This window comes from Neopsephotus bourkii, unplaced genomic scaffold, assembly GCF_033783945.1.
Source record: "Neopsephotus bourkii isolate Nb327-2 ecotype Australia unplaced genomic scaffold, CSIRO-AGI_Nbou_v1 NB_1765, whole genome shotgun sequence".
NCBI lineage: Eukaryota > Metazoa > Chordata > Aves > Psittaciformes > Psittacidae > Neopsephotus > Neopsephotus bourkii.
The window spans coordinates 1,872,110-1,893,929 of NW_026902239.1; the positions used below are offsets into that span (position 1 = coordinate 1,872,110).

General features: G+C 39.4%; 2 protein-coding genes across 2 annotated transcripts in view; one reads left to right on the forward strand and one right to left on the reverse strand.

Moving 5' to 3' along the window:
• Positions 1-3,946, forward strand: part of FUCA2 (alpha-L-fucosidase 2) — a 232,875-nt gene extending 228,929 nt beyond the window's left edge. The window contains exon 6 of the mRNA XM_061378325.1: positions 3,937-3,946. The gene's annotated coding sequence lies outside the window, so the exon portion shown is untranslated. The remainder of the gene's footprint in view (positions 1-3,936) is intronic.
• Positions 1-21,820, reverse strand: part of LOC133225726 (basic proline-rich protein-like) — a 47,389-nt gene that overhangs the window by 3,036 nt on the left and 22,533 nt on the right. The gene's annotated exons all lie outside the window — the stretch shown is intronic.

Consider the following 21,820-nt stretch of genomic DNA (forward strand, 5'->3'; position numbering starts at 1 on the left):
TAATTGCAGAAATTAAACTTTTCATCAAATATTAAAAGGTTTTTTAATGACACGAATTAATAAATGCCCTTTTAAATTAAGCTAATAGAAGTACTAATGAGTTTCAGCATAAATACTCAGCCAAACAATTTCCCTTCTCTCATTTTAAGATGAAGTCAACATCAGTGTAAAACCTGCCTGGTTTTGTATATTATGAAATACTATAGAAACCATTTTATGCCTACTTAGTCAAGGGTGTTACTTTGGTTTTTTTTTGTTCCTTTTTTTTGTTCTTCTAATTAATCTGTACTGTCAATTACTACCGAAGAAGTAGATGAGGTGGTCAGGGTGGCAAAAGCAACCCATTAATGGATGGGTTTGTGTTACTGTGCCATGGAGCTGTGCGTACAGCCGATGCCTTCTGTTCTGTGTCTGTGCAGCTCCCAGCACAAGGGGGCTCCGGTCATCGATAGGAGTTCTGGGGACACCGGGTAATTGCGGTAATTACCAAATTAAAAGAAATACTGGTGTAACGGTACAAATTCAGTGGGCCCAGTTTTTAAATCCTGTTGTTGTGAATTACCACAGACCACGAGAGGAGTTTGATCCTCAGGTTATGAGGACGTGGTGCGGAATCCTCAGTATTTTGATAGTGAAAATGATATACAGACGTGCTAAAGAAGTGCATCTGTTTTTAAAGATAGGAGGATCTCTGCCTGTTAGGTTTGCAGCATGTGGACATACTTAGATAAATGCAAAATAACCTCTGGGTTATTTTTATTTACAGTTAAGTGTTAAATCTTTCCTTAGGCTTCCCATCAGGAGATACTTCTGAAACTTCAGGTATGGATTATCTGAAACTTTCTTCATTACTTTTTTGCTTTGCCTCATTAAAAAAAATAGTAAAATGTCAGTGTTGCAGCTGAAGCTGTGCGGGTTTTTTCTGGGTGATTTTAATGAAATCGCTACTGTCATCTGTAAATGCATTTAAGGTTATTCTGGCTTTCAGCTGTGCAGGCAGTAGTGGTATGGTAAGGGTGTCATTATTTCTGTTGATAGAACAATCCAATTTTTTTCTGCTTTATAGGCTATTGTGTTGGCATTATTTTCCAGTGGCTGTTGGGCATAGGAGTTACATACATCCTGACATGGCATGATGAAACATCACTACTACGGATAGCAATAAAATTGAGCAGCACTTGTTCCAAAAAAGCACAGAGGACTTTTAATTGTGTATCTAAGTCCAATTGTGCGGCAACAGTGCAGAATGCTTCTTTACAAAGGCAGATTTTTAGATTCTCAAGTGACTAGATTGCCTCATATGTGTGATCTGTTTTGTTTACAAACCTTCTTGTTACTATGAAGACAAAACAGAGAGCCATATGAATTCATGTGGTCCTTGCTGAATAATGGTACATGTGTCTGCTTGAGTGTTTGGCAGTATATCTTTTGTTTAGTTTATGTGGTGGCACCCTACAAGGCCATTCTTTTTTGACTTTTAACTATTTCTAATACCCTTGGCTGGACTTGGTTATATGAGTAAACTTATGACGGTGGTCCACATGTTTGTAACCAAAGCTGGAAATTTTTAAAGCAGGATATTAATTGTTGAGCCTTTTGCCAAACTTCTTTGCTTATTCATTTGTTTAGGCTCTTTTTAGAAGAATTAAGGTGAGTTGTGTTTAAATGAAAGTGAAAGTAGTGAGTACCATTTTGCATGTTCCTCATAATTTTGGAATCATCAGCAGGGAAAGTTACTGCTACTACTTTTGAGATTTAACTGTATTGGGTAAGGTAATGGGAATACAGGAGCTGTGTAGCTGGCAGAAATAATTGACAGTTTATGAGTGAAATAATGCAATATTTACCCGTCACAGAAAAGAAAAAATGCTTGCTATTGAACAGTATTACTGTAGATTATATAAGTCACATAACCGTGACTTGTATTATGAAATATGGCAAGCTGTCTCTCAAATTGGAGTATGGTGGGGCTTTGTAAAAAACTGTGGTCAGTTATACTAATAGTTGTTCATCCAGCTCTGTAAGTAAAGCTCAGCAAGTGTTGCTTCCATGTAGTTCTCACTTGATTCTGTGAAAGAATTCCAGGTAAATTGCCAGACCTAACTACTAACTTTCCCTGCCTTCTTAGGTCCTAACATAAATCAGGCCCAGCAAAAGTTGGTTGTTCATGTCAATGGACTTCATGCAGGGTGAAGAGAGGAAGATATTTACCCATCTTACCTCAGTCATTGAGAAGTAGTGAACCTGAGAGTGCGCGATTTTAAATTATTGGTCCTCCTAGCAGGAGGAATACATAATTATCATTAGATCTGATGGGGAAAGTCGTCAGCAAGTGTTAAATTACTAATACTCTTGGGAGCTCCACAGAAGTGTTAAAGCAGAGGCTGCATACCTTTGCTATTTGAAAAAGGTCTGATAAGTTATGAGGAAACTGGTTTAAAAATTCTTTTATTTAAAGACGCAGGTTATATTTTTCTTTACAGATTTCTTAAACAGCGTCTCTGCAATAGTATGTTACAGATTAAAATAAGTGTTTTGGTAGTTACTTGGTTTTCTTCTCTGATTAAACTGTGCTTTTTTGTTCCTTCAGTAGAAGGAACTATTTAGCAGTTCCTGAAGAAGTGAAGAAACAGCAAGGGGAAGCATAAGCTAGATGGAAAAGGATAACAGTATTTTTCACAGGTTTCAATCAGTAATTTTGGATGCTAAGTAACACAGAATTACCACAGAAGAATGAACATTTCAAGCCGGCTGTGCCATTTTAATGGGAAATAACTGCTTTGTACAGTTTTGTTTCTCTTTTTGGGGCTTAAACATTTTTTCATCAGACTTTGCAACAACTGTTGTGTTTCAGCAGGAAATACTAAAAAGGAATTCATCGGGGCATATTTTTCATTCTCAAGTAAAATTAGGACTTCAAAAGGGGCTTTTCTGTGATAGCCTGAGAGAAAAATTCATTGTAAATAGAAGTATTAAAAGTTTTTCCATGATAACCGATCAGTGAGCACCTACATGGATCTTAAATCATCAGTGAATTTAAAAAATACATTAATCCCTGGAAACGTCAGGTATTTTTTTTTTCTTTAACTGAAATAGCAAGTGGCAGGCACCAGTATTTTAGCATTTTGAACATCTGTTCATAAATTAAACAACTGGCTTTACCCTAGCCACTCATTTTTAATAGGTTATCCCCAGTAAGATTTGTCCCCAGAAGTCTCTCCCCCAAAGCTATGAGCATGGAAAAGGTGTGAGAGGGTATGAGTAGAGGAAACAATCTGATGCAGTGTTTCCAAATCCCCAGTGTGAAACAATCAGAAGAAATACATGTATCATATGCAATTTTGTCTGTCAGATTAAAAGTCTCTTGACCTTTATTAATAAAACTTTTTTGTGATTGATTTCTTGCTGTCATTAATGTAGTCTAAACAGAAGTGTTTCTCCTTGCTCTGAAGAAGTTTTGTGGATTCTGGGTACTTGTTTTAATTTTACAGTGCATTTTGTGCATCTGCAGAATGGTCACTCAGAATCGTATGTCAGGGTAATAGCAGTGGAGTGTGGACCACAGCTGTTCATGGTCACAACATTGCTTGTATTTCTGTATTTCCTTGGTCTGCCCTGGGCATGCCTCTTTTACTGTTTCTTGAAACTGAGTATTGCTTTTTACTTTTTCATAGATTTATATATGAGTAAGCAAAAACATAGATGTGGGGTTTTTTTTTCTGCTTTCTCTGGTTAGGCATCTCAGGGTGCACCTGCCAAAAATATGCCACTTTGGTGGTAGTATTCTTAAAGTAATACAGTGTACTGATGTGAATGTAATTATCTGATGTAAATCCCCCTGGTACATGGTTCTGCTGATAGGACAATTTTGTGTAGTGGTTATATGATTTTTTTTTTTTTTTCTGAGTTTCTGTGTGGAAATTCTACTTCTGTCAGTGTACACTTGGTCTCAATAAAAAGTTCTTTCTAAAAATGACACAAACTGTAAGTGATGTAATAATGTAGTTGGCAATGGGTTTATGGCCGCTTCGTGCGCGCATGGGTTTGTTTTGTTACACCTCAGTTTGTGTTTAGCAGTAAATCATTTCATTGTGGTTTTTTTTTCTTGTGATTGACAGTTCTGTCAGAGTCTGAAAAATGCAACTCTAATGTACAAGGAAATTCATCCTGCACAAAAACCATTGTAAAGAATCTCTGTTCTTAAGAATGGAAGTTGACTTAATTGCATCACTTGTAATAAACTGCTACAGCTAAAATCTCTGATTTATGTAAGCTGCTAAGGGGTGGGGGAAGGATGTACAGCATTTTTGGAAAGGTATGCTTTAATTGCTGTTGTGCCATACAGGGGGAACTCAAGGTGTGATTGCTACAGAAAGTTTCAGTTTTAGACAGCCATTTATTGGAAATTCCATACAAAGGAAAGCAGTTAGATAATTTCCATTTATAGTTCAGTTTAATAGGAAAGTGAAAACTGGAGGAGCCAAAGGAAAAGGAAATTATGGTGTCAGGTGGCTTAAAAGTAATGCAGTAAAGTAGGGTTTGACGCTCTTCATAAGAAAATGCTAATTAAAAAATAAAGGATCATACTCTCCCACCCTCCCAATTGTTTTCTATAATGTATAGTGAAGTTTAGACTTTTTTGGCTCTGAAGGCTAGTATTGCTGCTGGCCTGACCACCTTAACTTAATCTTCCCCGCCTTCCCAAACCCTAAGAGCGTGCCTGGAGTTTTCCTCCACTGGGCTTTGTGGTGGACTGCTGGTGCTTGGTTGCACCCCTTACCAAGTGATTTATGAGTATAGAATAATACTGGATGTTTTCTAATATGCAATTTAAAAAGCTGAGAGAAATTTCTAATTATGCATTGTAGAAAGTGATATTATCTCAGAGAATTTAGTAGAGCAAATGCTTAATTTTGTTGAAATAGTATTATTTAATGAACATTTTCCCCATAGAGTAATATCTGTGCTTAGGCTGAACGGAGCTTTATGTTTAAGAAAGTCTAACAGGGCAGGATCAAGCTTATCAGAATTGGTTTTATTAGTCAGTGGGGTTTTCTTTCATGTTGGGGTTTCTTTTGGTTTGTTTAAATAAGACATAGACCAATCCATTTATGTATTTTGTATTTGTGGTTTGCATTAAACCAAAACACGTGTAGGGTGTCAAGAATGATAATAACTGGGTTACCCTTCATTGACAACAAGATGTGATGCTATTTAGTTAGAGCAAAACCCATTTAATTTAAACCAAAGTCAGTATTCAACAGGGGCTAAGTTGCTGGCATCTATTAACAGCCTTTATTGCTCAGTATAGTTCATTCTGAGCATAGACTGTTCGCAAAAGTCCTAAAAGTATGTGGTATTTCATGTCCCTTGGCTTTCAAAGGCAGCTAAAATAAATAGTTCACTTAGCTTGAAAATATGTCTCTATTTGCTCTAACTGCTGTCAATTTATGTGGGTTTTGAAAGTGTTTTTTTATTTCTGTACAAGTGTAAGCAATGAAAGAGATGCTCTAGAGACTATTATAGGCTTCTGGTTAACTGACATCTGTGTGTGCTGACAGTCCTATAACACCTGTGAATACTGATTCATATTGAGAGTCAAATTTATAAAACTATTTTGCTAATGTTGTAGAAATCAAGTACAGTTCATGGTTTTCTGTAGCAATATAGGTAGACTAGTTTTTACTTTTTCCCATTTAAAACCAGTTACGGTTATGAACGTAGTTTCTGAAGCTGCTTACGAAAGTTTTTCTTCCCTTGCGTTTGTCTGAGATAAAATGGTTCTTTAGTGGAAAAGGTATTTATTTTTGGCTAGACTTTCATAGGCTCATACAATGAAATTCCCTATCCTATTTAGGTCAGTAAAACTTTCTACACTTTGGTAAAGGTAGAATTTAACTGTGAACTTTGAGACCATGAAGTTGGACCTCTTGATGCCGTGTAACATGATAGTCTGCTCTGGTCACCAGGAGAGATCGTGATCCTAGGTTCTTAAAGAGAGTTGGCTTTAAAATCTCTGCAAAGCTAAGTGAATTATAATTTCTTCCAACATTCTTAGTAAAATTGTGTCAAACAGAACTTGCAGCCTGTTCCATTATTTTGTTTGGTCCTACAACAGTAGCAAAATTCCTCCAAAAGTTAGTGCATATTTTCACATTGCAGCTTTGCTAGAATCCTTGTTTTCTTAAGACTTAAATAATGGATAAGCTACATGTATCTAATTTTGTAAGCTACAGTTGAATTTCAATACAGAATTAGCAAAATGTTACTAATACACCTGAAGAAATCTGTGGTAAGTGTAAGAGTAGGAGTCATTTATATAATATGCTTGAGTAGGAAACAGTGTTAGTGATGTTAGCAGGATCACAAACTCACAGAAAGGTGTTTGTTACAGAGCTACAGTAATGCCAAGTACAATGTTGCTACCTCTGCAGTAGGTTGGTATGGTGGCAAAATGTTGGGATGGAGAGAGCAATACAGTTGGTCTAGTTAAACTATCTGTCATGTTTAATGTATGACAGTCATATCTTTTTCAGTTTTTAATCTCTTGATTTACTTAATTACTAATTAAAAAATACACAAATCTTACTCATCTTTCACCTTATTTATCATAGAGGTAATGTCAAGTATTTGTGAAAAACTTTGGAATCAACCATGGATTAGTAAAACTGCCACATAATTTGGAGTAATTAGTGGGGCATTTTTGAATCATCTGTGTTTTTGTAAAGAAGTAAGGCTGTAAGTTATATCTGGATCTACTATGTAGATCAGTTCCAGTACGATTCAGTTCCAGAACCTAGTATGAAGGTTCCCCTAGCACCTTTATTTGTTCTGATTTGTTATTGACAGGATGGCAGGTCTGTGAAGTGTTGGGAGACAAAAGGATGAGATACAGTTCCTTCATTTTCTCTGCTTTGTTTTTAGCTCAGCTTACTATTAGTTTTAAACTGTTATCACGTAGCTGTGCAATGATTCCATTAAATTAGTGATCTCTTTGTGGACAAAAATTCATCACTCTATATGTTGCTTTTATGAACAGGTGTAGCAGAGAGGAGAAAGTTATAGACAAGGAGATGGAAACATATCAGATCCCCCAAACCTTCTTTTTTTTGGGGCAAGGACAAGGCACATGTATACAGCACTTTGGAAATGCTTGTTTTGCTTCATGGTTGTACAGGTGCACAGTTGATAAACCTGAAACTTTCGTGATGTCAGATTGGCCCAGACACATTCAGTTGTAAAACATAAGTGTACAGGAAGAAGATCCTCTGCCTTAGTTTTGGTCTGTGTCCTCTGTATGATGCTTTATAGCAGTGTGTCTGGGGTCTTGCTTGTTCTTCTGTAGTAATGGCAAAGTAGCTTTCAGTAGATACACTGTGACATTCCTTTCCTTGCTCCCCGGATCACTCCCTACATGGCAGGAAAGACACATGGGATGATGGAGTTCCTTTATGCATGCCTCTCCAAGGCTTCAGTGCAGTGTATTTTTCACAAATTGATTGATTATGAGAGAAACCTCGTAAGTTTCTTTCTCTCTCACAGCCCTAGTAATGAAAGAAGAAAATGAAGATGCTAAGCACACGTTTTTGGATGTGTGCTGATTGAGAATGAGGCCCAGAGAGGAAGATAAGTAGGCTGGGGAGGGAGGGTTCTAATTAAACTGTCAGTGGATCGTAGTTGCCTATAAGCAGTTATTTTTTATCAGAGCAAGTTTCCTTTTAACAATAAGAACTCAACCTAAAGAATTTTAGTACTTATTTAGCCTTTCAAATCCCTGTTCACTCGCAAGTTGTACAAGCGCATCTTGAGTAACTAAGATCCTAGAGAAGGCAACATCTTGGATACACTAGCATCCTCTAACTTCCATTGTTTGATATCTCCACTGCTCATTTACACACAGGTTACAGTGCCGCCTTATCTTGCTCACTGCTTGCAGGTATTTCTCTTTACGTTTTGCTTATGCACTGTTTTGATTTAATTTAGTTGCTGTGTCATTTGATCCTGGTCAATAGATCAACCCACTTAACTACGAAGCAGAGGAATAAGTGAAACCAATTTTAACTAACTCATTCTCAGTCAAGTGGGTTGTCTGGCAAGCCAAGAGTGTAATAAATAGATTTTGTGGCTATTTACAGACTCAAACACTAGAAAATAGCTGTATTTCCCAGTGTCATTACATAATTCAGTGTTGCATCCAGATGATGAGATTATACCTGTGTTTTTATTTTAGCCAAAAATGTCTTTTTTTGCCCCTGCTATGAGGTTTCCCATAAAAATAAACATTACACCAGAAATCTGAGAGTTGCTACACTGAATGAAGAAAAACTTCAGTATGCATGTATATGTATATGCATATATGCTATACATTTATGTGATCATAGTTTCTGCATCCAGTCATGTTCTGTCTCATTCACAGTACCATATACCTGGAATAACTTAATAAGAGGTCATGGTTGCAGGTTTGTCACTTGTTTGTCACTGAGAGGAAGGTTTGTCCTAGATTCAGTGTAGGTATAACTTGTTACTTATGTTAAATAAATAAGTTCATTTGCATTAGTTATGTGTGAGTATTGGCATTTATTTCACAAGTGTGTATATAGGTATCTATGACCACGTGGTCTTTCTAAAGCATTATTCACTGTTCCTGGTACATCGCTGATGCATTGATGCTAACAGTCAGTAATTGAGCATGGCCAATTTTATTGCCTGTGACTGATGGAGCTAAGGTCATATCTTGTTGGACTCTGAAGATGTTTGTCCTCTTAAGTTGAAGCACTTTGACTTCCTTTTGTATCCTTTTGTTCCTGAAGGGCATAATCGTATCACTCTTGCTTTAGTCAGTAAGCTAGAGGATTGTTTCTGAGGCCCTGTCATTGGTGGTGCATGATAGTCAGCTTGTACGTGGTGCTCATGACCCCTCACTCCTCTGTTAGGACACCCATTTCAGCACCATGGCTGAACTAGTGGTGCCAGGTCTCATAGCTGTGGGAACATGACCAAAGTCAATCCATGAACAGATTACCTGTGTAAATAGATTATGTAAAGAAAAGATAGCATAAAAAAACCCCACTTGCATCATGCCAACACTTGTTATCTTGTTGCTTGACCTTCACTTTCTCTGGTGGCAAGCCCAAAACCATCTTGCCCTCATCTCACAGTTTTCTAATCAGTGCCCCACAGCTGAGATGACACAAAACTGTGCTCGGCATAGCTTGTGTTACTGTGTGAACTGCCTTGTCTCTTGTGAATAAAATGAAAACTCTGTCATTTTGGATCAAATCCTGACTTCAATAAAAGTGCAGAACAGGAAGTTGTTACTGATTTTATTATTTTCTTTTCCTTGAGGCCAGGATTTTGCCATCAGCTGTAGGTAGGACTTGTACTGCTGAAATAGTGTTCCTTGTGACTGTCTCAGCCTATAAATGGAAACCTTCAGTCTGCTCTGAATGTCTGCTCTTCTGTTGGATATAGTAACACTAGGTGAGAATATTGGAAGAACTGTCTACATGGAAACAGCCTCTGGATACTTCAGGCAGAGGAGACATAAAACAAACGGCACTTTCAACAGAAATGATAGTTACATTGCCAGATGGTAGAAGGTAATTTGGAAAGAAAAGATGTATTATCTACCCCCAAGGTGCTTTCATTGTGATTTGAATATAAAATGTGTGAAGTCTTACGTACAACTGTTGGAACTGACAGTGGCTTAGAGCTGTGGTTTTAGCTTATATTTTTTTTGTAGTTATAACCCATTTGAGAAAGAAACTTGCTGGGTTCCTGAGGGCATCATAGTTCTAGCAGAATTTGTGAGCTTGGAGCCTTGACTGTACTTTATCTGTCCTGTATGCTTGTTTCCCAGTGAAATTCCATTGTCTGGGTTTAGAACTGCTTATTAAGATGTGAGAAACTTCCATGCCATTTCAGCTTGTGCACCATGTAATTTATATGTATTTATATTTTCATACATACAGTTTTAGTGAGGTCTGATACCTTCTTGTTTAAGGGGGCATAATTTCAGTCCAGTATAAAAAGATACAAGAGAACAGTATTTACGATAGGTCTTCAAGGTTCTAGTATGGTGCTTCATTTTGATGTAACCTCCCTCTCCTGTGTGTGTAGTCCTTCGTCTGAAGACCAGTTGCAATGAACTGAATTAGCTTATCACTCATAGCTGGGTTTCTCTTTGCACTTCCCCATTTCTAGATGTAACTTTGATAGAATCTTGCACCTGATGGGTTGATTAGAGGGGAGATGAGCTAATTTCTTTTCTTTAATGCTACAAACAAAATAAAGGAAGATGAAAAACCCAGATCAACCAAAGCTTATGATATAATTTTAGAATGTGTAACCTTGGGCAAAAAGGGCCATTTGTTGGAGTAATTCTTGAGTAACCTAATCATTTGATAAGGATCCTTGCCTGTTTAAGTTGTTGTTGGTTGTTGGAAACATTCCATTTCTAAATTTGTGCCTTACTGCATACCCTGAGGTATGTGTACAACCCGCTGTAATTTCACAGTTTATTATTTTATTAATGAGAGCTATGATAATGTGTTGGCTCATGAATTCCCTCCAGTCCAGGTATGGTCTCCTAATTGCCTAGGGTTCTGCAATTCCAACATTTGTTCTGGGGATGGTGACCTGGAGCGAAAGCAAAGCCTTTACAAGCAGGGTTGAAAGAACTTAGACCTTGCCCCAACACCTGTAGTTCGTGTGATACTGCAACCAAAGGCTGGAAGTGTAGGGTATCTTTTTAACACACAGCTAATGAATAATAATGGAAGCAGCAGAAGTAAATTCTTACTACTTAATCCTGAGACTTTGCCAGCTGGAAGGAGAGGGACATGCACCTTAATTGGCCTTCCTAACCGTAACAGAGCACCCCTTAGTACTTCTTTGATCTGGGTCTCTCCTGCTTGTCTCTTTGCCTGAGTGGCTGGAAGGCTTGCACTTCATCTGCTGGAAGGCACACAACAGTGAGCAAGCATCTGGCATGCAACAGCAGCTCCTATTTTTAATGAGCCTCAGGGGCAGCAGGCATACTAGGGTGCCTGTTCCCATGTTCCAGAAACTATTTCTGTGTGCAGATACCAGATGCGTAGTACAAGAACAGGGAGCAGCATCAGGAGGTGTGGTCTGTGGAGGAGTTGGGGAAATCCAGTTTATTGCGTCTGTAACTCTGGAGACAAAAGTTTCCTGTAAAAAACAATGTGAAAACACCACAACCTCAGACAGCTAGCACTTGTATCTCAGCGCTTCCCAGCATTACTGGTACATGTAAACCTCTGTCCCTGGGTTTGCAAGGTCCGGGGAACTCTCTGAGGACTTTGTGGGCAGCCTGGGTGCCCCTAGCCCATGGGACATGAGATGGTGAGTTCCCACTGAGCACATTGGGGGCTGCCTCCTTACTGTGGTGGCTGGTGTGGTTTTCCACGGCTGCTGAAACTGCTCATTACAGCATTTGGCTCCTCTACAAGGCCTTTTCATAGCTGTAGCCCCTGTGGCTTGCTGCAGCATGATTTTCTGGTGGAACAGATGGGATATTACGTAGAAAGTTACTGTATTTTTGTATCACTGGTTTTTATTTATTTATTTCACTGTCTTTTTTAAGTGGGTTTAGAGCATAAGTACAAAACTTGGAATTGGTATTAGATTTGCCTTTGATATATTAAACTTTGTGCACTTGTGCAGTATTTTACACTGATTAGTGTGCGCTTTCTGAAGTTCTAGTGAACAGGTTTTCATCATTTGGATTGAATTTAGTTCAAAACACTGTAAGGGAAAGAAAGCCTATGAAAGTTATCTGAAAGAAAAAGTAAATGTCTTCTTAAACAATTTTGTACTCACTGAATTGCAGTTTTGTTTTCAAGTCAGTAGAAGTGTTTTCTGTATTTTAATCTTTGCTTTTTTTTAATTGATATCATCTGGTTAATTTGAGTGAAAATGCTATTCCCATTAGAAAAATATTTACTCTAAATATTATTGTTGCCTAGGATCGTGTTGAATTCATAAGATACAGAAGCAGTCAAGTTGATTTAATATTTTTAACATTTTTATAGTGTTTTCTCATTGTTTCCATGAAAGCAATTTCAATAAATATTTTAGCAGTTGCTTTTGGTTTCTTGAAATTAGGTTACCTATTGTTGAAAACTGCAGGTTCTTAAGAATGGTTTTCAGATCTGGTTTGTCTTGATTAGACATTTGAAATAAAGTATAAATACTCAAGCAAGCCCCAAAATAAGGGTTTGCTTTTTCTTCCACTTGGCTTCCAGGACTTTATATGTTTTCTCTAAAGAACCTCTCTTAAGTCGTTGCTTACAAGAGATAGTTATAGGGTTTTGGTACCACTTAGCCAGATGACTTTCATATGTTAACTTTCATTTTTATGTGTATGTGCATTTTATAATATATGCATACATATATATTATTTTATATATATAAGCTTGCGTATAAGAATGTATGTATGTACATGTGTACACACATATACACTCTTCACATTGTACCCTTATGGACACTCACACACACCTGCAGTGTATGGGATGATCCTATTTGAAATTTAACATTTACGTTTTTCTCCTAAATCCAATCCTTACGACATAATCACAGTAGTGTTTTTCTCTTTGCAACACAGTGTTTTTTCAGCAGCTTCTGAATGGGAAGTTGTGCATCCCTATGTCTGGAGAGCCCCTGAGGTACGTGAGGGGAAGGACCAGTGCTGGTGGCAGGGTCCTTCTGGGGCAGGAGAGCACGGCATGGGGCACACAAGTGCAGTAGATAAGAAGACAGATGATGTGGGGTACTTCAGGAATTTCTGATTGCTGCCACTTCACTGGTGGTTGGGTTATGTCCTTTCCAGTGATGGGCACATACTGCCATATTTAGGCTGGGTGCCAGGTTCCCAGTGAAAACCAAGCCCCCCACTTCTGTTTTCTGCCATGTATACTCTGAAGATAAACAATTACCTGCTATCTCATTGTTCGGCAGCTTGGACCTTGTCATCTTCAGTTGCCTTGTTTTCCTCAGAACAGTGTCACAGGATGTTTTAATTATCTGTTTATAGGATTGCTTGAGGGAATTCCTTTAGTGATGAGACAGTTCAAGAAAAAAAATCAGGATAATGGGTTTTCCACTTGCACTTCTCAAACATCTCTTCAAATGGAAGTGAAAGAATTGTAAAAACGTGGTACATAGTTTAAATTGCCAAGTGATATGATATAGTGGCTTTGTGCTAAGTATAACGCAGATGGGTTGTAAAGGGTGAAAAGCTTAACTTGTTTTGTGGGAATCTGTAAAGGTGCTAAATATTTTGTAGGTAGCCAGCTTTAAGAGTTCTTTTCCATATGTATTTAGGATAGCCAACTTCTGTTCTGGAGCGAAAAAGTACGTGTCTTCATCAGCAGACCAACAGTACTGACAGGCCAGTTTACAATTTGCATCTGTCCCTTTGCTTTAAATTTCAAACTTTAAATGAATAAAGATCCAGCTCTTAAAAATATTAGGGTCATATTTGGATACAAAGTATACTGCAGGGAATGCGTGGCACCTTCTCACCTCAAACTGTGGTAGAGATGGTTTAATATTATTCTTCAACTAACGGAACAGTAAGACAACGAGTCTCAGGACATAGATGGTTGAGTGAAAACACTGTTGTTCCATATTATATTCTCTGTTTTTTAACAGACACTATATTGCAGCAGGCAGCAATATATGTACGAAAAATGCCTATTGTGATACCATGTGCCAGTGCTGAGTGGTTACACAGTGTGGCCACGCGCTGCGGTTGTGCCGTGCGACAATTGTCTCAGCACAGTCAAAAGTACAAATTGTGGGTGCATTTTTTTCATTGTCAGATATTGGACTAAAAATAGTTCACCATGCTTACCCTGAGTGAGTGTAGTGCTTTATGGTCAGATTTCAGGAAATTGAATGGCTGTCGTACATGTTGTTGAGGATGCTGTGCACAGTGGAAGCATGCTTAAAGTACTTTGAATGTTTTGTCCCCTTTCTCGTTCTCTCAGGAGAACATCACTGCTTCCACCTGTTGCTGTATATGGTTTGGACTGGATTTTGATTTAAAAATGCACCTGCATTTTTAAGGGTGAGATTCTGATATTGAACTAATTCAGACTGTCTTTGCTAAAGTTAATGCTTCTTTGATCTGATGCAGAATTAAAATCAGAGTTTCTTCCTAAGACTGTGTGTTGTGTACTATAAGTCATTTCCATCACCAAAGACTCATTTGTCTGCTTTTTTATATTGAGAAAAGTCCCAATGACTAGTGCTAGGCTGACAACCTTCAGGATTAAGTCTTCACGCTGATGTCAGAACAAGCACCATTAGAGGTTTATTCATGCTTAACTGGGCAGTGGATCTTCAAGATAAGCTGTCTTTGAAAAATTTAAGGAAAGGGTAGAAAATAACCAAACCAGCTCATATCCTTGTAGAAGAATATGTTTTGAAAAATATCCAGAATCTATTTATAAACAATTAAAAATACTATATTTGCTTTGTGTTTTTTTTTTAATATAGTAAAATGAACAGTTTTGGTAAGCCAGTAGCATTGCATATCTCCCACAAAAGATATGATTTATTATGACTCCATGAGGCAGACTGGTGGTTCCCTAGTTTCAGCTCTAATACTCAAAATTACCAGGGCTGAAAGGCTGGCTTCAGTTCTTGGTGTGACCACAGGGTGGTTATTGCAGAAACACAATAACGATGCTCTTCTTCAGCTAGTGATGGTAGAATCAGAATCCAGAAGAGCATTTTCCACTCATTTTCACTGAGGTTCATTAAATTAAGTGCCTCTATTGGAAAATCATCTTCTATCAAGTGGAGCAGTGCTCCCTAATCTATCTTGTTCAGCCTACAGAGGAAAAGTCTAGAGTCCTGGACGCTAGAGGTTGTCGTGGGACATGCTTATTGTGGAATAACTGTATTTATCACTGTATTTCGCAATGTTGTTCAGCAACTAACAAAAATGGGTCTAGAACGTGTCTCATGATGAGTGGGAGTGTTCTATAAGCCTCTGCCCCAGGGGAGGATCTGCTATAACCAAATGGTTTCCTATGGGTGGTTATTTGGACAGCTCTTTAAAGCTTCTAGTGGTGGAGACTCTGAAACCTCCCAGGTGGTCCCATTTGGATTCTTAACGATGCTTTCCATAAAAAAAGTCTGTCTAATGTTTAACTTAGGCAGGTAGTAATGGTGGGTAGGACTGCAATCCAGGTTCTTCCTATGCTTTCCAGGTAAGTATACCAAAGGTTTACTTAGGGTCAGATGGACAGTCTGTAAGACTATCAGTTACCAGATGCTGAACTCCCGCGCATGCCACTAACCAATTCCTGTGCTTTCATCCCTTTGCTTAAGTTTGTAGCCCTTATCTGCTTCAGAAAGACAGAGGTGAAATTGAAAAGAAGCATCTGTATTTGCTTCGCTGGGTTGTCAGCCATATCTGACAAGGGAATCCTGTAGTTTTACACTGTAGTTGTGCCCCAGATGCATTCACAAAACATGGGATCAAAAAATATGTAAGGCTTGATTTCCAGATGTTTGCAGAAGTATGGGCTGTAGTGAGAGCTTAGTGCATTTCTGTATTGTAGTAATACTCTTATACAAGCTGAACGAGAAAAACAAGAGCAGCACAGCTCCAGAGCAAATATTGTTTCTAGTCACATACAATACTTTGCAGCTGAGCCTGGTAACACGCTGCTTAGCTGTTTTGCTATGCAAGTGCAGAGAATGCTGTTAGCAATAAAGCCACTGCTGGTTTCTCCTCCAGAACCTCCCTCCTTGCAGTGCATTGGAAATGACTGAACTTTGGCCCTCAATCTGCTGACACCCTGAGGGAGTGTAAATGTAATGACGTCTTTGCTTGTTTCAGCTGCACAACAGGAAACGCTCATGGCCTCCCCTTCTTCCTGCTCTGAGAAAGTGCTGCCTTTTTTTTTCCTCTTCCCCTCCCTTCCCCTGCAGTCAAGCGGGCTGAGACCTAGTTTCAGGTCTGGGCTCGGCAGGCAGCTGGTGCTCGCTCAAGGCCCCCACTGCTGCTGCTCCTTGCCGGGGCAGCCAATCGCCTCCCTATTGCTCTGCTGTGGTGGTGATGCCAGAAATACGAGCAGTTTAGTTATATGTTTTATTTTTCCCTTTCCCCCTGGAGAAGTGCCTGAGAAGAGAATACAGTTATGTGGCAATGGCTTGCTCCACGGAGCATGTCACTGGATACTGGCTCAGCTCCAAAGACCAGGATGGTCAGGTGATGATTTGCCTTGGGGAGACCACATCACTTGCATAATATAGAGGACATGCTGTCAGGTGGGCCTTCAGGGATGCCGGCATGTGGTCCCGATAGTGCTGAATAATGCTGGATATACAGGGCCTGAACAGATTTCCTTGCTGGAATACAGAGGCGTGCTTCTGTTTAACCCTCTCCGGCTGCTGCTTTTACACTTCATAACCAAAACAGGGACATGAGTAAGAATGGTTGCTTGAGAAACACAAGCATTTTGCAGCTAACTCTGGGAGGAGGATTTTGTCTCATCAAAGTCACCCAAAACAGTAAAGCAGCACAGTGTTCTTGTGAGTGAAATGAATTAATTCAAGCTTCAACTGTTAATTCTCTAATGGTTGGGGGGTGGGTTGCTCTTTAAAAACATCAAGCTCATATGCACAAGGGAGTTTGCATATTGTGGCGTGAGAAGAAGCATGCAGTAGTCTAGAGTACAGGAGCCTGAATTTGGAAGATTTAATTAATTTTGAACGTAAACAGTGCTGGTGCGGTGCTTATTCATTTGTTTAATGTTGCATGGGCGTATTATTTGATGAGCAGCTTTTGTCTGCGTCGGCAATAAGCAAATTCTGGATTTAGCTCATTGATCTATCACACTACCTAGCTAAATAAGTGTTGTTTTTAACAAGCTGGAGTTAGTTGCGTAACACGAATCATGCCTGGTGAGATGCTTGCAATCAGGGAGAGGCAAGGTAGGCAAAGAAATAACAGCACCCAGGCTTTTGGGGAATAGGATATGACTGGGTTTTGAAATTAAATACTGCATGATGGTACTCTCAGCTGTACAGACAAGGTCCAGGTATTCATCATGAAGATGTGGTTTGAAACAGCCTTGGGATGGGAATGTTTAGCAGACAGAAGGGAGAATTTGCTCAGGCATGTGCAGTCCTTGGAAGGTTTTATATATGTGCATGCCAAATGCACCTCCCACCACCTCCCCACCATTGTTTTTCCTCTGAAAAACCACTATAGAGTAATAAATGGGGAAAGTCTCTTAATTTGAACTGCTTTCACATGTAAAAGAAAATAATCTGATGGGCTGTGATTGCCCCTATAAAATGTTGTATAAATCTCTTTTCTGCTTTTTAATACGCCCCCATAGGGTCACTAGCAATATATACAACACAACAGTCCTCTGTCTCAAGAGATTTTATAACCAGTTTATGGAAAGGGGAAGTGAATGATTGTATGAATGCATTAGAATAAAAGCAATTGATTTTAAGTTAAATCTTCCTATAATAATCTTTCCTTGACAATTTTCTCTGCTGTTATTCAGTTTTGATCTTCAAAGTCATGCTGAGCTGCTAAGCCTGGGATGACTTTTTGCTTCAGTAGCATGGATACAAATATTAAACAATAATGTTAGGAAAAGAAGTCATGAAAATAACATGTCTTTAGGAAAGGTGTGGGAATAATGACCTTTTAGGAAAGGAATAATTTAGTGCTCCTGAATTCCCCTTCAAACTGTCCTGCTCCCTCAGATTTTCACCAAAAAAGAATCTGTATTTTTTCTTCCTTTCATCCAGAAATGAAATAGCTGTAAACTGTGGCATAGGGTTGTTGACTACTGTATTCTGAGATTTTATTGTTGCTAAAAACAAATACTCAAAACCGAGTCCTGATATTTGTGGTCTTATCTTGTAGACTGCCATATGTGCATACGTACACAGTGGCTGATTATGCTTTGGGACAGATAGCAGCTGAGATGCTATAATGAGAAACAGTTACATCTGTAAACCACTTCTGTAGCTAGCACTCTTGTTGATAATCTCAGCACAGAGAGGAGGAGATGAACAAGCACAGATGGAAACGTGTCCTTTCTCACACAGGAAAGTATTTTCTCACATATTCAGGTCATGGCCAAGGGATGTCTAAAAGGCACTATAAGGAAGTGGACCGTGTTGCTCTCATTACATCCTTATTTTCCAAACAAATGCAGGATTTCTCGTGCACTGTCAGTACAACATCCGTGAGAAGGAACTTACAAGAAATTTTATGAAAACTTACAAGAAATGTTAGTCTTCAGGAGAATTTTCATTTATTGTGCTGAATTGACTTAGTTTTGTGTAGTCATATGTTAGTGTTGCAGCAGCAGAAGCGTAGAGCTGGGGATCTGAGTAGTGGCACATAAGGACACCAAGATGTTGTAGGTGAAGAAAGACCTTTTCCTGAATCTGCCTGATGATAACCAAATATAAAGTTCATCAAATGCTTTCTGTTTGTACCGACTCCAGTATTCTTTACTTTTGCCCCTGTAGTGGGTTTTGGCTAACTGACAGTTAAGTCCTTTCTGCAACTCCATGATTTTCTTAATGCAGGCAAATACTATGTAAGGGCATCACTGAAATTTCTGTGCATGCTATCAGTAGTAGCATGGGCACAATTTTCCTATGTGATTAATTAGGATGCTTTGAGTGTCCTTCACTTGAATTGCCCTTACTCTTTTGGCTGAGAGGTCCTCATAGTTCTGTTAAGCTCCAAGTCTTCTAAGGCCAGGAGGCTATCAGGGAGCACCATGGGGCCTGTGAAAGTTTTCAGCGCACATTTTGGTGGAGGATGGCTGCAGGGGCTGTTGTGGTGGCTGGGTCATATTGTCTGGTGAGAGCCTGTGCCTGAGGCCTTGGCTGAGGGGGGAACAGGGGTGAGCTGAGGGCTGCCGGGCTGTGAGCTGTGGCTGTGTGGGTACAAGGCAGGAGCAAGAGCAGATGGGTGCTGCTGGGCTCAGCACCCATAATGAGTGAGGGCTGTTCACCATCTGCCATGGGAGGTGTGGGCTGGCCTTGATTTCGGGTGGAATTTCTGTTGAAATCAGTGTGATTGGAGAGAGCAGTGTAGGGTGAGGATGTGGCTGCCAGGTGAAAGTAAGTGCTGCAAGTGGCACTGATGCATGTGCAGCGAGGGGGTGTACAGTGTGTGTGCAGGCAGTGGCTCGCTCAGGGATAAACTCTCACATCCTAAGGTCCTTATATAGATCTTCAGAGGTTAATAGTCCCAGTCACAAGGCTCTGCAGAGAGGGTTTTCTTGCCCTGCAAGTTGTTCTACGTACTTGTTCCATTTTTCTTGCTTTTGTTAAAAGGCCAAGTATCTTGTCCATTCGAACCCTTAAGTGTCTTCCCATATTGCAGCAAAACTTGAAGCAGTTACTAACGCACGTTCACCACCTTTTCCTGTTGAAAAAGGTGAAATTTAATTTACACCAATTAACAACGTGAGACGCTCAGCATGAAAGTGCCTAGGTGCAAATGGCAATTAAATAAGTAAAGGAAAGAAAAAATGTGCTGCACATCACATTTTTCATATTCAACGTTCTGTTTGTATTTCATTACCAGTCCATCTGCAAGAGCACTGTCGTAGCAGACTGAAGCATTTTTTCAAGAACACCCCCAAATGTACAGTTAGATTGATAAAAACAAAAGTTTTAGTCTGAATAGATTAAGACAGGAGAGTTTTAATGAAATGTCCTCATTACTGGAGGCTTACTTTCTCTTAACTCTGATTATACTCCGTGCTTTGGTATGATTTCTGAATGTGCAAAGGCCATGCTTTCTTCAGGCTGCATTGCTCAAACACACACATTTTGTAGCTTCCCCAAAGCTGTGTGTGGAATCAGCCCCTAGGAACTACTGAAATCTGCATAACGTAGCCTGAGTGGGTACGTGCCTTTAGCTCCTTGTCACACAAATGGATTTGAGGACGTTGCATGGTTCCTGTAGTTGTGCTTGTTGCAGTCCTGCTACCCCACAGCCTGTCCCATGTGAACATGCTGCTGCTTAGGGAGAGACAGAACACCGGTCACGATGGCTCTGCTGTATGTGGGGATGAGAAGCAAAAGTTTTTATGCAGTCGTAGACAAGGCTGGCTATGGGGGTGTGTTGAATGCACCATCAATCTTACCAAGGTGAGTTGAAGACCATGGTGGTGTTGCCACAGTGCATGTTTTTTTGGGAGCATCAATACAAAACACTTCCATATTGTGGAGAGCTCGTATCACCAACCAGAAATCAGTGTGCTGTCTTTACCTCAGCTGAACCTTTCCACACATGTGAGATGTTTGTAGCGAAACCTTGCTTTGTGCATGGAATTTGTTTTTCGAAGTGCAGCATGAAAGATTTGGTTTATCTGCATAGAGCATGCTTGTTTGAGCAGTTGCTTTCCACAGTGCAGTGCTTGTAGATTAAAATCCTTTCTGTTGTGGTTGTGCCAGTTCAGTTCCTTCAGCAGTGAGGCTGTTCTGCTGGTGTATTGCAGTAAGGTGCCTGGGTGCATTAATGAGAGAAAAGTTTTTTTCATTCTGCTGATGTGTCATTTTTGTAGATTTGAAATGGAATGATGACTTTTTATAACCGCTTTTTAAAGATACCCTGAAGACTAGAATGACAGTCCCTGCTTCAGTGTATGTTTTATTTCACCTGTAAAACCGCTTTTAATGCTTGAGTTTACACTTGGAAATCAAATGCTTTGCAATGAAACTAGAAATGACAGTGTTGTATGCATGGAATATCCCTTCTATGGTGGTATGTTTTACTGTCTGTGACGTGCGATCACACAAGCTCAAGGGTACACAGCTGACTGGATGTATTTACTGTAACGTTCTACCTAAGGAAATACGGTCTAGTGACGAGCAGGCTAGGCGAGGACTTAAAACCCATAGGTTCAGTTCCTGGTTCTGCTACACAGTTCCTGAGTTTGGGGTATAAATCACAATACCTTACGCTGAATGTTTTTCATATTATTCATTAATAACAACTCCAATTATTCATTAGTATGAGTTAGGCACAAAAATGCCATTGTTGTGCTGTGTTCTGTTTATGTCAATTCCACTTCCTTATGTTATGGAGATGTACTGTAGACAGATGCTGTATTCTGCTATCGATCCATAGGGAGACAGTAGATGTTTCGTGCTAAAACTGACCACAGGATTTGAACCTTGTCTTTTGTTTGTTTGTGTGTCTGTTTTTAAGTGACCATTCTCAGAGCAATCAATAGTTGCGCTACTTATTATGAGCACCTTTGCTCATAGTATTTATGCTATTAAAGGTCATACAAATCATCACAGAGGTCAGGCTACATGCTGCTTTGGACTACAGTTCTGTCTACTTAAGAGAGGAAATAGCCCAACTAAGATACAGTCAGCAGCTAAGGCATTAGAGAAGAGCAGCATGCACAGACTTGCATCCAGATGTTAAATGCTGTGCTTAGAAGAAAGGGTCTTTTTTTCCTCCCAAACAAATTGGTAAAGTTCAAGGTGGAAATTTGTGATTTAAGACATTTTGTTGTGGTGGGTGTTAGAGTGACTAGCACTTGCTCTAACTCCACTTCTGCAGAGTGGAGAGAAGAGATGCTTCTATTGAGTGGGTGCAATGCAGAACCAGCCAGTTTTACTCTGGCTTCGTTAAACTTTGTCAAGTTTGCATTTGAAGTATCTGGAAAATTCGAAGGGTAACTGCCTGAGCAAAATCTTGCTTAAGATAGCTATTGGGAAGACTACAAAATGTTTTGGGGTCTACGGGACACACCAGTGCTTCCTAAAACAG